The following is a 14,746-nucleotide window of genomic DNA, read 5'->3' as shown; positions in this document are numbered from 1 at the left end:
TAGATTCTGAGGACACCGTGCGCACCTAATAGAAGACCAGAGGCCGGTCAAAGAGAGACGTGTAAACTAACATTACAGGACCATTTGATCAGGGCTCTAACTGTAGCATGCATAAGATGCAGTGGCTGTGACAGGGTATTCATCCTTGAATACCAAGGACAGGCTTATTCTGAAGTATTAACATGTGCTACATATAATTATTTGCTGACATAAAGTACAAATCACAAGGGCTCTTGCTGAGATCTAACAAAAACTATTTTAATTTCATTTAATCCCTAGGACCTACAAAGACCATTTTTTCCAGTACTGAACCTTTACTGAACCTTTATTTATCGAGTCTTCAACAGCTCTAAACTGCAGACCACTGGCATTCCTGTGTCTATTAATTTTTCACCTTTTTTCCCCCACTTTTAGTTTCCAAACTTTATCATCCACCTTCCAGTTTGGGGTGAAGGTCGTCACCTGGTCATTTATACTGCTGTGTTCTCAACATAAGAGAGACATATGGCTAATGTGTCCCTAATTTTGTTATTTTGTTGTGCTCTGCTGCTATCGCACGTCTCCTGAATTTTCTTCAGCCAATTATTGTCAAGTGCATTTAATTTCTTCATCTCATCTTACCTCATTGCCAGTATCCTCATCCCCATAAAGCTGATATTCTGCTGGGGAAATACTGGGTTTTTACTTTCCGCTGATACAGAGAGTCACTCTGTGACAGCTTCTTGAAAGTGAAACTATTCTTTTCTGGAAGGCCTACACAACCATTGTAAGAGCTGGTTTCTTTGAGCCTTTTAGTGTATGTCCATGTTCTTTATTCAGTATGTCACCATTCCCATGTCCCACTTAATTATGTGATAATGTAGAGAGCGCCACCGCAGTCTGGGAAAACAAGCTGAATTACTCTAGATGTCGACAACAAATGGCAGAGCCCACAGATGGCCGTTTACTCACCTGCCAGTCAATAAAAACACAAATGAGATCTTAGTAGAAAGATCTGAAGGTATAAGTGAAAGATCCAAAATCTCTGGACTCCTGGAAAATGAAATGTTTCTCCCTAAATACTGTATTTACTATATACTGTATTTACTATAGTCCCAATATTTTCCTGTTACTCCTCAAAAAATGATGTAAGAATCATTGATAATATCTTTGGTCTACAATACAATTGAAACACTTCATATAGAAATTAAAAAACACTTTGATTATACTTAGTGTACAGGACGCCTTTTTGATTTCTTATATTACAGTTTCTTTGGGTCTTTTTTTATTACCATAGAAATGAAGTCAGTCACTTCCTACCTCCAGGATACAATTTAAATTTTTTTTAATTCCTTTAATTTTTTAAAATACATTATTTCCACAAATTTCAAGAGTTGGTTTCAACATGGAATTTACAAATTGCAACTTTTAGGTTAAATTACATCTATATTTTTTTAATCCTAAATGTAGTAAATGAAACATTTTTTCAAAACTCATTATAACAGCTTAGTCTAAATCACAATTTTCATAATTTTAGCTATTTAGGAAAAAAAACACATTAACTTGTTTTTAAAACACCACACTTCATCATGAAATTTGTAGTGCTTGGATACCAAATTTCTCCACAAAGATTTTTCAAAGGTATGTAGGCACCAAATTTCCCCACAAAGATTTTGAAGAGGATATTAGAAGTAGACGTAGGATGCTGGGTGGCAGCTGGTGTGACATGACAGGCATGAATAAATGTGCCAGCGAAGCCCTTATGGTTTATTGGGTAATTATGGGAAGTGGCATTGGTGCCAGCCAATCAGATTCCTGGGCAGCTACTTCTAAACCCACTTACTCTTAAAGTAGATCATTAAAAATGCACTTCGGTGGAGAAGCTTTTCTCCTACTCGACATAAACAGTCTATTTGCAAAGTTAGTCATTTGATCAAAATGCAGCACATCAGTGATGGTACAGTGAACAACCACCTCTCTATTACACAAACATCTTCCATTAAAGGCATTTCAGAGTGAAGCTTTCAAACATGAGAGGAATGAATGGGCTTGCAATGGGCATGTGCCCATCTCTTCCCATCCATAAAACCACATATTGACACACAAAAGCGAGTTCATTCCATTTATTTGCAGGTTTCTGAAATGTAACTCTAGAGCTTATGTGTACAGTGCAAATTGAATCACATTTTTTAAATGCCAAACAAAGGACAAATGTTTATTACTGGAAAAGACAAATCTTAATTCCTGGAAGCTGCTTAAATCCTGCCAAACCACTAAACAAAAAGGTGATAACTAAACGCCTTCCAAAATGCACTCAGGAAGATCAGAACTTCTTCTCAATGACGTGGAGGTGACTATTCCTAAACATGTGATCTGCCGTTGCCCAAAAACCTCAGGTCAGGTTGGTTCCAAACACTGTCCTGAGGAGGGGGGATAGCCTAGGTCTGAGCAGCCATTTTAAAACTACTACTAAATTGACATGAATATGATTTTGTTTTCTTATATGACATTGACCTTCATTCCCAGAAGGATACTGGTATATAATCCTGGATGTCAAGCTTCTCAGCAAGAAATGTCAGTCCTCAGTAGAGGTAAATATGCTTTAAGTTTAGAAAGCACTGCCAATAAATTCTATTTTACTCATAACCAAGGGCAATGCTCAAAATATTTATGACTGGTTGGCATAGGGACCAACCCATCAGAATGGATTCCTGGATGCCACTGCACTGAAGTAGGATCCGAAAGTCCCCTTAACAGGGGTTTCCAAGGAATGATTCTAGAGGAGGGACTACAGAGGCCAAAACATTTGGGGGTATTCAGGGTCTCAAGAAATATGTCGGAACTGTCTACTAACGATCTACTGGTCTACTGACCAGTTCAGACGTACTTCAGTGTTATGACAACTGGCGTAGATACACCTGTGCACGCTGATTCACGGAGCCCTGCTCCTACCTATAAGAAACATCTATCATACTAGGCTAGACCTAAAGAAGAAGTGGTTCAAAAAGAGACTGTGACTTACATTGAAAATGTAGATGCTGAACAAATACAACTGCCGTCTTCCCATCAGAACACGATGGGACAGGTGGGAGGGAAAGGAAGGAAAGAAAGAAGGGCAAGTGAGTCCAGGACAACCCATCACAGCAACTAAAGGGGTCAGCACGGTGGACATTAAAGGAAGGGAAGCAATACTGACTAGCAGGGAGCTGTTAAACAAAAAGGGGGTAAAAAGCGGCCTCTTCTCCGGCTGACACGAATGAGGAGTGTGCAGGCCAGCAGGGGCAATGAGGTGGCACTGGTTTCCATCAGCTCCTAAATCCAATTTGAGACTATCATTCCATCTTCAAAGCAATAGATGAAAAAGTTTACACCAAAGACAAAGCACCTGAAGTTGAATCACATCATCAACTCGCAGCTGATGAGACACTGAATGGATTTTCTATTACATTTCTACAGACTGAACATCTGTCTTAGAGTGAGCTTATTCAGCCTCAGCCAAAAGCTTCCATATCCAGCATACTCATCATCATCTGAGGGCGCTGAACTGAAAGATACTCTGAGGAGACAAGACAGACCACTGGGAAATCATTTTACCTCATGAAAGCTTATTCTGAACAAGAAAAAACACCCAGATGAAGCAGCACAAGAAAGAACCTGTGGCTGAACAACCACGTGCTGTTTAAAAAATTAGCCCTCATGCTGCTGCTCCGAGAAAAGTGACCTTCTACTTTCTGAAGAGGCACCAGGTACCAGTGGGTGATTGACTTACTAAAAGCACAAAAGAGAGGGNGCAAACCATGAGAGACTCTTGAATGCTGACAAAAACTGAGGACTGATGGATGTGGGGGGAGGGGGGATGGGCATGGAGGAGGGCACTTGTGGGGATGAGCACTGAGTGTTATGTGGAAACTAATTGGACAATAAACTATTTATAAAAAAAAATAAAAAAATAAAAGCACAAAACAGTCTATCACAGAGGCAGCAGAAATTTCATGTGTTTCTATTTTCACACATTAGGCATCAATAAATGTTGACCAAAAGAATAAGGGGATAAAAAAAGAAATTCCAAAAAATGGAGATAATTTTTTTTAAAAAGGAAAACGAGGATGAATACATTCAGCTCAATTCAATATTATTCCAAAGATAGGGTGTTAGGATGTAAAATGTCTTCTCTGAAAAGACACTGAATAGGATAAAATCTGGAGATAATAGAACAGGCAGAGATTAAATATCAGCCACAGCCCACCTTTCTTCAAGAAGTCTTTGGCGGGGGGATCTCATAGGCTCCTGGAACTCAACAGAGAGAATTTGGAACGCCATGGTAACATAGCATGGTGTATATATATATGTCTCTTCTATTTCAATGGGTTGGTCTCTCTTTTAGGCTCTTCTCAAGGAAGCAACAATTAGAGTCTTAACTTTTCCAAGTTTCCCCGTGACCCCACTACAAGTAAGTAAACGAAATCCTGTGTCTCACTTCTCCTACAGAGATACTGAAAAGAAGACCTCTGCATCAAAGAAGTAACACTTTGGAACAAGAGTAAGGAACAAATTAGGGCTGTCCCTTCTTTCTTGGGGGGAAACTGATACTCAAGCTCCCAGATCCGAAGTTCTGAAATGTGTCTGCAAATGGTTTGGTTGTGGAGGAAAATTCACTGAGGTGTCTCACCTACCCTTAAATCTCCACTTCAGCCACTTGATCACAACTGGTCTCCTTGAGTTGCTGACAGACACCTCCCAAAGCAGTGGCATGGTGCAGTTCACAGAACGCTTCTCCCGGAAAGGCAGAGCTCCTCTGGAATACTACCACACTGGCCAGAAACCCTGATTTCCTGCAGTGCAGCATCCGTCCAAGGAATCATCTCTCCAGGGCCAGTACTGCCAAGAACAATACAGATGCGCCGGCATTCACAAACTCTGAAAGTAGCCCAGAAACTAAGATGCTCAGCCCACTCACAGCAGAAAAAGACAAGCACTCTCACTTCTTTGTCTGGACTACCTATCATATACCTAAGAGACTTAGCTAGCTCACTACTAATGAACAAAGACTAGCTCAAGAAATAGTAAGTCACTGGAAAAAAAAATAGGAGCCAATGCTCAAGGGTTGGAGACTTGGGTAAAATCTGATTCTATCAGATTCTATCTAGAATCATTGGATCAGGTCCAGCCAGTGTCTGTATTCTACTTCACGACTGAAGTTACAAACCAGGGACAAGGGTCCACAACAGGTCAGCTACAATTAACTAACTGATCTATATCCAGTAGAATGTACACATTCAGTAAAGCTAACTTGAAGTTTGTTTCACTCCTTTAAAATGCTTGAGGCTAGAGAGAGTAGGGATGTGACCACAGGTAGTTATCACGGTCCTTTCCTAGACCTTTATCACTCGGCCTTTTTAATAGGGGAAAAAACAAGTGTGTAGAAGCTACAAGAGATTTAAATTTCAGAGGGCATTGTTACAGCATACTCCCTTCAATTCAATGGCAGGAAATCCTGGTCAGAACTTTCTAAACTCCTTTCCACACTTCCCCATAGCTACCACCTTGCCTAAAATCCTCACAAACTCTATAGTGCCCACATCCTCTTCTGGCTAGAATAACCCTTTAGTATAAAAAGAGGGGCCACTCTCTTAAAAGGATAATTTCATTTCAGAATATTTGCATACTTTAATCTGTAAATAATTTCTGAATAACAAATGTCTGGGCACACTGTACTAATAATTTAACTTCTCAAACTATCAGTGGCTGAGTTAATGTGATTTCATAAATGACCAACTTATATTTTAGAAACAGTTTAGTGTCCTGAACTAATTTAGACAGCCATATTTCCATGCATGTCTGAGTTTCATAAACCAAATTTCCAGATATTTTACATCAAGGTTTGATATTGAAGAAGAAGACTGGCAAACACCCTGGAAAAAAATAATGTTAGATATTGGAATCACAAGGCCATCAAGAGAGGCAGAGTAAAATTAAGAAAGATGGACAAGGAAAAAATATCTAAATACTTTTTAAATGAGATTTGAAAAAGAGATGGAGGGGCAATGAGGTGTAAAGAGAAGACAAAGGCAAACTTTCAAATTTCCAGATAAACAAGCAGACATCACTCACACCCAGTGAGCTACACGAAGCAGAGAGGCCACTGAGCCTCACAAGGAACAATGCTCCTATCTTACACGTTAATTATAGCAGGAAGTCTAGTCCTTGTCTGCCATACAGCTAGTTCTATTTCTAGTTTTCCATCTCACTGCTCTAAGGAATCATTTATGTTGGCTGAAGCCACCGGAGACTAATGGATATTCCCCACTCCATAAACCGGCAGCCAATTCATGTATTTCTATGGAGAGCTGGGAAGGGAAACTTGTATTTAAGGTTTTCTATATAACCAAAACTATCATTTACCAACAGCACTGATGGTAATATACTTACACAGGTATATCAAGTGGATCTATGTATTTCCAGCAGTGCTGGACACTGTAATACTTAGGTAAATATTTTTCATGTCTGGTAATGAGTGCATACAAAGCTGCACCAAGTATGAGAAAGAAACTCCAAGTTGCACTGGGACCACTCCCTGTGTAATAACAAATGTGAGAAAACCTACCGTGACCTCGTCTGCTAAGGTGCCGAGGACAAAGAAGTATATCTGGCTGTTCAAGACCCAGGTATGATTAGAAACTAGAATAAAATTGCTTGTGGCCACTCCTACCTACCAAAAAACAAAACACACTTTTTACCATTTAATTATTCATCAGTACCCCCATCAAGGAAAAATTGTTATTAACATTCAGGCTTTAACTTAAAAAGATTCAAAGTAGCACCAAAGAAATTAGCAGGCAAAAAAAGAAGGAAAACAAGTAATTTATTTTTCTCATGTTTAAAAGAGGCAAAGAGAATAATGAAATTATGAATAACTTCATTTGACTGACTACAAAGTTTAGTCACTGATTAAAGCTGAATATATCAGGTTTAACCCAAGATATTAGGCACCCAAGTGAATGGACTAGTTGCACTCAAAGAAAAAAATAGAAAGCCAAATCATACAATTTTTTAAAATTTTATTTTTACGTAATCTCTACACCTAATATGGGGCTCAAACTCACAACTCTGAGATCAAGAGTCACATGCTCTACCAACTGAGCCAGCCAGGTTTCCCCCAAATCATGTAATTTTCAATTAAATTCAAAGCCCCATAAAACTGGCACCAAAATAAAATGAACTATTGGTTATTCTGGGTTCACCCCAGCAAAGTTCAGATGTTTACCCTTGTGGCTGTGATTCTATATCTGCTTGACTTGTTTTGTTGCCGTCACTGTTGTTGCTGTCTACCGAGCTGAGCAAACCAAGGATGATACTGACCGGAAATGTTGCCCTGTAGGCTAGAGGTTAGAGATTGGCTTAATCAGATTTACTGGGAAAGAAAGCCAGAATTGCCGTGATCCTCTTACATACTCAGAATTCAGGAACAGAAAATTAGTCACAGGGGAAAGCATTTAACTCATTTATTATAGAACAAACACCTCCAAGTGTTTCTATGAAATGGTATGGTTCTAGATTTTTCTATGCGTGGATCAACATGGAGAGAATTGGATCTCTCTGAACACGGATTCCCTGCAAATCATGAATACTCATTCACCCAGCACTGTGGAGAAATCAGTATCGTTTCTGGTGGTGAAGGGAAGTGACAGATGATACTTAATTTTTCTTTAATAAATTCCTTTGTGAACAGGGTAATCATCATTTTTAAAAAGACATAATACCTCTCTTTTATTTTTTTCCTTCTTAATAAAATAAATGACAACTTCACTTTTTGTCCCCAGTCTAGTTCTTACAGAAAGCTGCAAGATGGAACCATGAGAATAAAAGCTCTACGATAGCTGTGAAAAACAGCAGTCTAGCAGCCACTGGAAGAAAAAGAATGGATTTCGAACTCCCCCAAAATATCTGTCCCAAATAACTGTCACCATTTGATCTGTCTTGAAGCTCACTAAAAAGCTCTGTTCAGGGCTTGTCTTTATTTGACAGGACTCAGAATTTGCTTTGTACAAACAGGCTTATCTACAGGGCCTTTGTCATAAACAATCAATGGCAACTGTTTAACATTCATGCCACCTGAGACAGCATTACCTATTTGGGTTAATAAAAGGCTGGTCAAAATACTTAAAAGAAAAATTGGGTAATAACATGTCCATACACTTTGAAAAGCTCAGTAATATTCCTGGCAAGCAAGAAGATCATGTGTATGAACATGGCTGTGTGCACACCCAAAACTGTGCATATGCTCAGAAAATACTTGAGAAGGCCAGAATCTCATACCCCTGGCTTACTGTGAGGCCTTGCTCAAGCAAAAAGTAAAGGCTAAGGCAGAGTCGTAAACAACCTGCCATAGCATTGAAAGTATGCCCCAACACACACACCTTAGCAAAGGCTAGAAGGCTTACTGGTTCAAGGCATTTAAGGAAACTTCTGTCCATTCATTAGCTGATCACTACAATTAACCAAGAAGAGTCATTAGTGAGTATACACAATTTTACAGGCTTTAGAGAATAGGTCAAATATCACTAAATAAACAAGTAAAAGGCAAAAACAAAAACTCAGGAGTGGGGAGTGGAGAGGAATGTGATTTCCAGAGATGCCACATAATATTATATTTTCGAGATTGTACCAAAAACTTAAAAGAAAAAACAAGACATGCAAAGAAAGGGAAAGTATGACCCAATCACAGGAAAAATACCAGTTATAGAAACTGTCCTTAAGAAAATCCAAATGTTGAGCTTACTAGGCAAAGACTTTAAGGCAATTATCATAAATACATTCAAAAAACTAAAAATAAACATGTGTGGATCACCTGGGTAGCTCAATCAGTTAAGCGTCAACTCTTGATTTTGGCTCAGGTCATGATCTCGTAATTCACAGATCAAGGCCTGCATTGAGCTCTGCACTGACAGCATGGAGCCTGCTTGGGATTCTCTCTCTACCTCTCCCTCTGCCCCTCCCCAGTCACATGCATGCTCTCTTTCTCTTTCGCTCACTCTCAAATAAATAAACCTTTAAAAAATAAATAAAAGAAACCATGTGTGATGAATTAAATTATTAGAATAACATCTCGCCTATATTCTATTGGTATAATACAGAAATTATGAAGAATAAAAAGGAAGAGGAGGAGGGAAGGAAGAGAACAAAGAAGGAGGGAGAGGTGGGAAAAGAAGATAAAGAAGAAGAGGAGGAAAAAAAGAATGAAATAAATATTCTGGGTATTTTTTTATTTATTTTTTATTTTTTTTTATTTATTTTATTTTATTTTTTATTTTTTCTGGGTATTTTTAAAAATTTTTTGGCNGCCCCAGGCTCTGAGCTGGCAGTCAGCACAGAGCCCGACGCGGGACTCGAACCCACGAACCGCGAGATCATGACCTAAGCGAAAGTCGGACGCTTAACCGACTAAGCCACCCAGGCGCTCCTCTGGTTATTTTAAAATACAATAATGGAAATGAAAAATTCACTAGAAAGACTCAACAACAGATTTTATCTGGCAGAAGAAAGAATCAAAACTTGAAGACAGATTGAGGCTACACAATCTGAGAAATAGCAGGAAAAATGAATGAAGAAAAATAAACAAAGACCCAGAGACCTATGCATGCTGTCAAGCATACCAACACACCAATAATGAGAGTCCCAGAAGAAAAGGGGAGAGAGAAAGGTGTGGAAAGAATATCTGCAGAAATAATGGCCAAAAACACCCTAAATTTTATGAGAAATGTTAATCTGCATGTCTAAGAAGCTCAAGAACTCCACATAGGATCAATTTAAAGAGATGCACACCTAGACATATCATAATCAAACTGGCAAAAAACAAAGAAAGCATCTTGAAAACAGCAAGAGAAAAGTCATCATGTCATGGGATCCTTAATAAGATTAAAACTTGACTTCTCATTAGAAACCATGGAGGCCAGACAGCAGGGAAATGATGTTTCAAAGTTCTAAAAAGAAAGACTGTCAGCCAAGAATTCCATACCCAGCAACACTATCCTTCAAAAATGAAAGATAAATTACAACATTCCCAGTAACAAAGACTCTCTCCTTGACCAAATGTCATTTAGGCTCCTCTGAGCCCTCTTCTCAATGAGACGTAAACCTTGACCTGCTTTTAGCAAGAGTCTCAGTCAGTGTAGCAAGAATTCCCCCACCCCTGATATCTGGTCAAGTTCCTCGTCTCCCACTCTTGATGTCTAAGCCCTTAGCTAGACTTGGCCAAATTCCTGTTAGGTCAGTTCAGCAAGAATCCCCCTACTCTTGATGTCTCCTCTTAGTAATTTTACATCTGCTGGCACCTTCACTCTACTTCTTGGCTATAAAGCCCTCTTTGTCCTTGTTGTATTATGAGTGAAACCCAATCTCTCTCCCCCATTCCTGTATCTTCCCCTATTGCAACAGTTTCAAGTAAAGGTTTCTTGGCCATTTTAACAAGTTGTCAAGATAATGTTTTTCTTTGACACCAGATGAACAAAACCTGAAAGAATGTGTCACCAGGAGACAAGCCCCACAAGAAATACTAAAGGGAGTCCTTCAGGCTGAAATATAAGGACACTAGACAGTAATTCAAATCCATATGAAAAAATAAACAGCACCCATAAAGGTAAATACTAAAATATAAAAAGTAGTAAAAATGTATTTTTGCTTGTAATTCCTTTCTTCTCCTACCTAATTAAAAATACTAGATAAAAAATAATTATATAAAACTACATCAGAAAGTGTGTTCATGTATTATAATACAGAGAGATGTAACTTGTATAACAAGAATTGTACAAAGAAGGAAGGTTGGGAATAGGGCTATCCTGGAGCAAAATTTTTATATACTCTAAGTATTAGGTTGGTATTAATCTAACTAGAACTGTTTTAAATTAAGATGTTAATTGTAATTCTTATGACAACCATTACCAAAATAACTCAAAAGCATATAGTGAAAAAACAGTAACAGAATTAAAATGGCATGCTAGGAAATGTCTACTTAACACAACAGAATACACAGAAAACAAATAGCAAAATGTCAGACATAAATCCTACCTTACTGCTAATTACATCAAATGTAATGGCCTAACCATTACAATAAAAAAAAAACAAAACAGAAATTGGCAGAATGAATTTTTTAAATAATCTGATTATATGCTGTCTCCAAGAGACTCATTCTGGATACAGATGAGTAACAAATAAGACACAAATAAGTAAAAAGTAAATGATATATCAGGCAAACAGTAAAGAGAGCTAACTATGTATGTATCAGGACAAAATAGGCTTTAAGACAAAAATTGTTACAAGGGTGAAAGAAGAACATCTTATAATGATAAAAAGATTAATCTGTTAGGAAGACAAAACAATTGTAAATATATATACCTAATAACAAAGCCCCAAACCCACAAAGAAAATATGGGCATAACTAGAAAAAGAAAAAGAAAATTAAACAATAATAGTTGGAGAATACAATATTCTACTTTCAATAATGGATAGAACAAGCAATAGAAGATCAACAAGGAAACCAAAGTCTTGAGCAATACTGTAACCCAACTAAAATACACACCTATAAAACACACCATCTAATAATAGTAGAATACACATTCTTCTCAAGTGTACATGAAACTTCAAAGCTAATCCATGTATTAGATCATAAGACAAGTCTCAAAAAATGTAAATAGACTGAAATCATACCAAGTACATCCTCTGATCACAATGGAATAAAATTCAAAATCATTAACAGAAAGAAATTTAGGAAATTCACAAATATGTGGAAATTAAACATACTCCTAAATAGCCAAATGGGTCAAAGAAGAAATTACAAAGGAAATTGGAAAACATTTTAAATACTGAAAACAAAATATAACCTACCAAAACTTATGAATATGGCTAAGGCAATAGTTAGAGGGAAATTTATAGCTATAAACCTCTATGTTGAAAAAGGAAAATGATCTTAAACTAGCAATCTAACCTTTCACTTTAAGAAACTATTTTGTTTTTCTTTCTCTAGTTGTAGTGATATTAAACTTTAAGCAAGAGATAGGAAATGATAAACTTTTAAGCAAGAGATAGGAAATATTAAACTTTAAGCAAGAGATAGGAAATGATAAAGACAAGAGTAGAAATAGAACAGAAAGTGGAAAAACAATACAGAAAAGCAACAAAATCAAAAGTTGCCTCTTTGAAAAGATTGTTTTCAATTGGCAAAACTTTAGATACACAGATAAAGCCAAAAAAAAAAAAAAAAAGGAAGAAAAAGATTCAAATTGCTAAAGCCAGGAATGAAAGTAAATTATATCACTATCAAACTCACAGAAATAAAAACAATGATAAGGGATAGTATGACAAATTATGCCAATAAATTAGACAACCTAGATGCAACAGAAAAATTCCTACCAAGACACAACTACCAAAATTAACTCCAAAAAAAAAAGCAGTAAGAAGTGATAATAATAATAGAAAATCTGAACACAACTACAGCAAATAAAGAGACTATATGAGCCTGGTAGTTACAACGGCACCCTAAGAATGCCCACGTCCTAATCCCCTAAACCTGTGAATATGTCAGGTTACATGGCAAAGGAGATTTAAGGTTGCACAAAGAATTACGGTTTCTAACAAAATTACCTTAAAATAGGGAACTTATCCTAGACCTGGGTAGACCCAATTTAATCACAAGGGTCCCTAAAGTGGAAAAGAGAACTAAAGGCAGATGTCAGAGGATGCGGTGTGAGGATTTGAACACCTATTTCTGGCTCTGAAGATGGAAAGGGGAGGCCAAACACCAAGGAGCACAGGTAGTCTCTAGAAACTAGGAAAAGCAGGCAACTATATTCTCTCATAAACTTCGCTGGCCGTGCTGGCACCTTGATCTTGGCCTGACGAGATCTGTGTCAGACTTTAAATAAGTTTGCAAGAGGGGCGCCTGGGTGGCTTAGTCGGTTGAGCGTCCGACTCCGGCTCAGGTCATGACCTCGCGGTTCGTGGGTTCGAGCCCCGCGTCGGGCTCTGTGCTGACTGCCAGCCCAGAGCCTGGAGCCTGTTTCAGTCTGTGACTCCCTCTCTCTCTGGCCCTCCCCTGCTCACGCTGTCTCTCTCTCTCTCTCCTAGAAATAAATAAAAAACATTAAAAAAAAAAAACTTTAAAAAAAAATAAATAAGTTTGCAAGATAATGGGTTTGTATTGCTTTACACCACGGTTAAGTTTTTGCAGCAGCCATGGAAAGCTCATGTAGGTGATGGCAACAAGAGTCGGGTACTGATGCCACAAAAGCCTAAACATGTGCCAGTCACTTTTGAAATGGGCAACCGGCAGAGGTTGAAAAGTTTCTGAGCCGCAGGATAAGAAAAGCCTACATTGCTTTGAACAAACCGGTAGCGAAAATGTGGATATTAACACCTCTGCTAGTGAAAGCCTCAGAAGGAAGTGAGGAAGCATCGAATGGAAAACATGCATCACCTTAGAGTAACTGAATCATGCTGACAGACTGTTCCAAGAAAGAGGAGAGAAAGGACTAAGCAAAAAGGAACCGGGACATGATGGTCTGAGGAATTCTCAGCTTTTCCCGATGCAAAGATGCTAAAATGTAAGGGATGTACCAGTAGGAGAGAAAAAGCGGAGTGTGTGGCTATATAAACTTTTGCTAATACCTCAGCTCAATCAAAAGGTCAGAATATTCAGTCACGTATCAGGACAAGGCTATTTGAAAAGATTTCGTTTGTGACTCATAAACTTCAGGTCTTTAGCTGTCTCAGCAGAGACCAAAATTAAAGATGGGATCATCTCAGAAATATCTTGGCAGATCTCACCAATGAAGGGAAGAACCCGTGACATGCAGAGAAGAGCCACAAGGTTCCTGAGAATTTTAAATGTGAGCAGAAACACTACCAGCTTGGACCCAAAAGCACAGCAAGGGCACAAAATGAAAGAAGGCTGTTAGACACCCAAAATTCTACAGGCAGGAATCAGGCTGATAAAACTGTCCAATTGCAAAGATGAGCTACCTTTCACAAAAAAGTAAGGATAATTCTGAGGTTGGAATTGAGTGGCCAGAGGGTAGAGCCAAGATGTACAGAGAATTATTCCCAGACCTTGAAACCTCATGAAGTTTCCCTGCTAGAAAAGTTGCTTGGGACCAGTGTCTCCTTTTTTCACTTCATTTCCTCCCTTTTTCGTACAGGAATGTCTGTAACTGTTAGGCTATGCTTGTCCCACCACCGTATTTGTGTGTAGATAATTTGGTTTCTCGTTTTATAGGTCCACAGATTAAAAATTTGCCCTGGGATGGATTATGAAAAGAGGCTCATCCATACCTAATGTGTATGATTTAAACTGATCATATTTGAACTTCTGAGCTAATAATATTTAGAATAGATTATGAAATTTGGTTTGATGCAGTAACAGGCTGAGAATTTAAAACATATGTCCACCCAAAATCTTGTATATAGGGGGTTCCTGGGTGGCTCAGTTGTTTAAGTGTCTGACTCTTGATTTCAGCTCAGGTCATGATCTCACAGTTTGTGAGTCTGAGCCCCACAGTGGGCTCTGTGATGTTAGCAGGGAGCCTGCTTGAGATTCTCTCTCTATCTCTCTCTGCCCCTCTGCCCTCTCTCAAAATAAATGAACTTTAAAACAACATTAAAAAAAAAAAAACTCGTACATAAATGTTCATAGCAACACTACCAATGACAGCCAAAAAATAGAAGCAATCCAAATGTCCACCAGCTGATGAATGGATAAACGAAACATGGTATATCC

The 14,746-nt window shown here is 38.2% G+C and overlaps 1 protein-coding gene across 1 annotated transcript in view; it reads right to left on the bottom strand.

Annotated features, from left to right (window-relative positions):
* LOC144221326 (uncharacterized) overlaps positions 1-14,746 on the bottom strand; it is a 76,097-nt gene that overhangs the window by 51,095 nt on the left and 10,256 nt on the right. The gene's annotated exons all lie outside the window — the stretch shown is intronic.

This window comes from Crocuta crocuta, unplaced genomic scaffold (genome assembly GCF_008692635.1).
Source record: "Crocuta crocuta isolate KB4526 unplaced genomic scaffold, BGI_CrCroc_1.0 scaffold20, whole genome shotgun sequence".
In the NCBI taxonomy this organism is placed as follows: Eukaryota; Metazoa; Chordata; class Mammalia; order Carnivora; family Hyaenidae; genus Crocuta; species Crocuta crocuta.
This window is presented reverse-complemented; position numbering and strand designations above follow the sequence as displayed.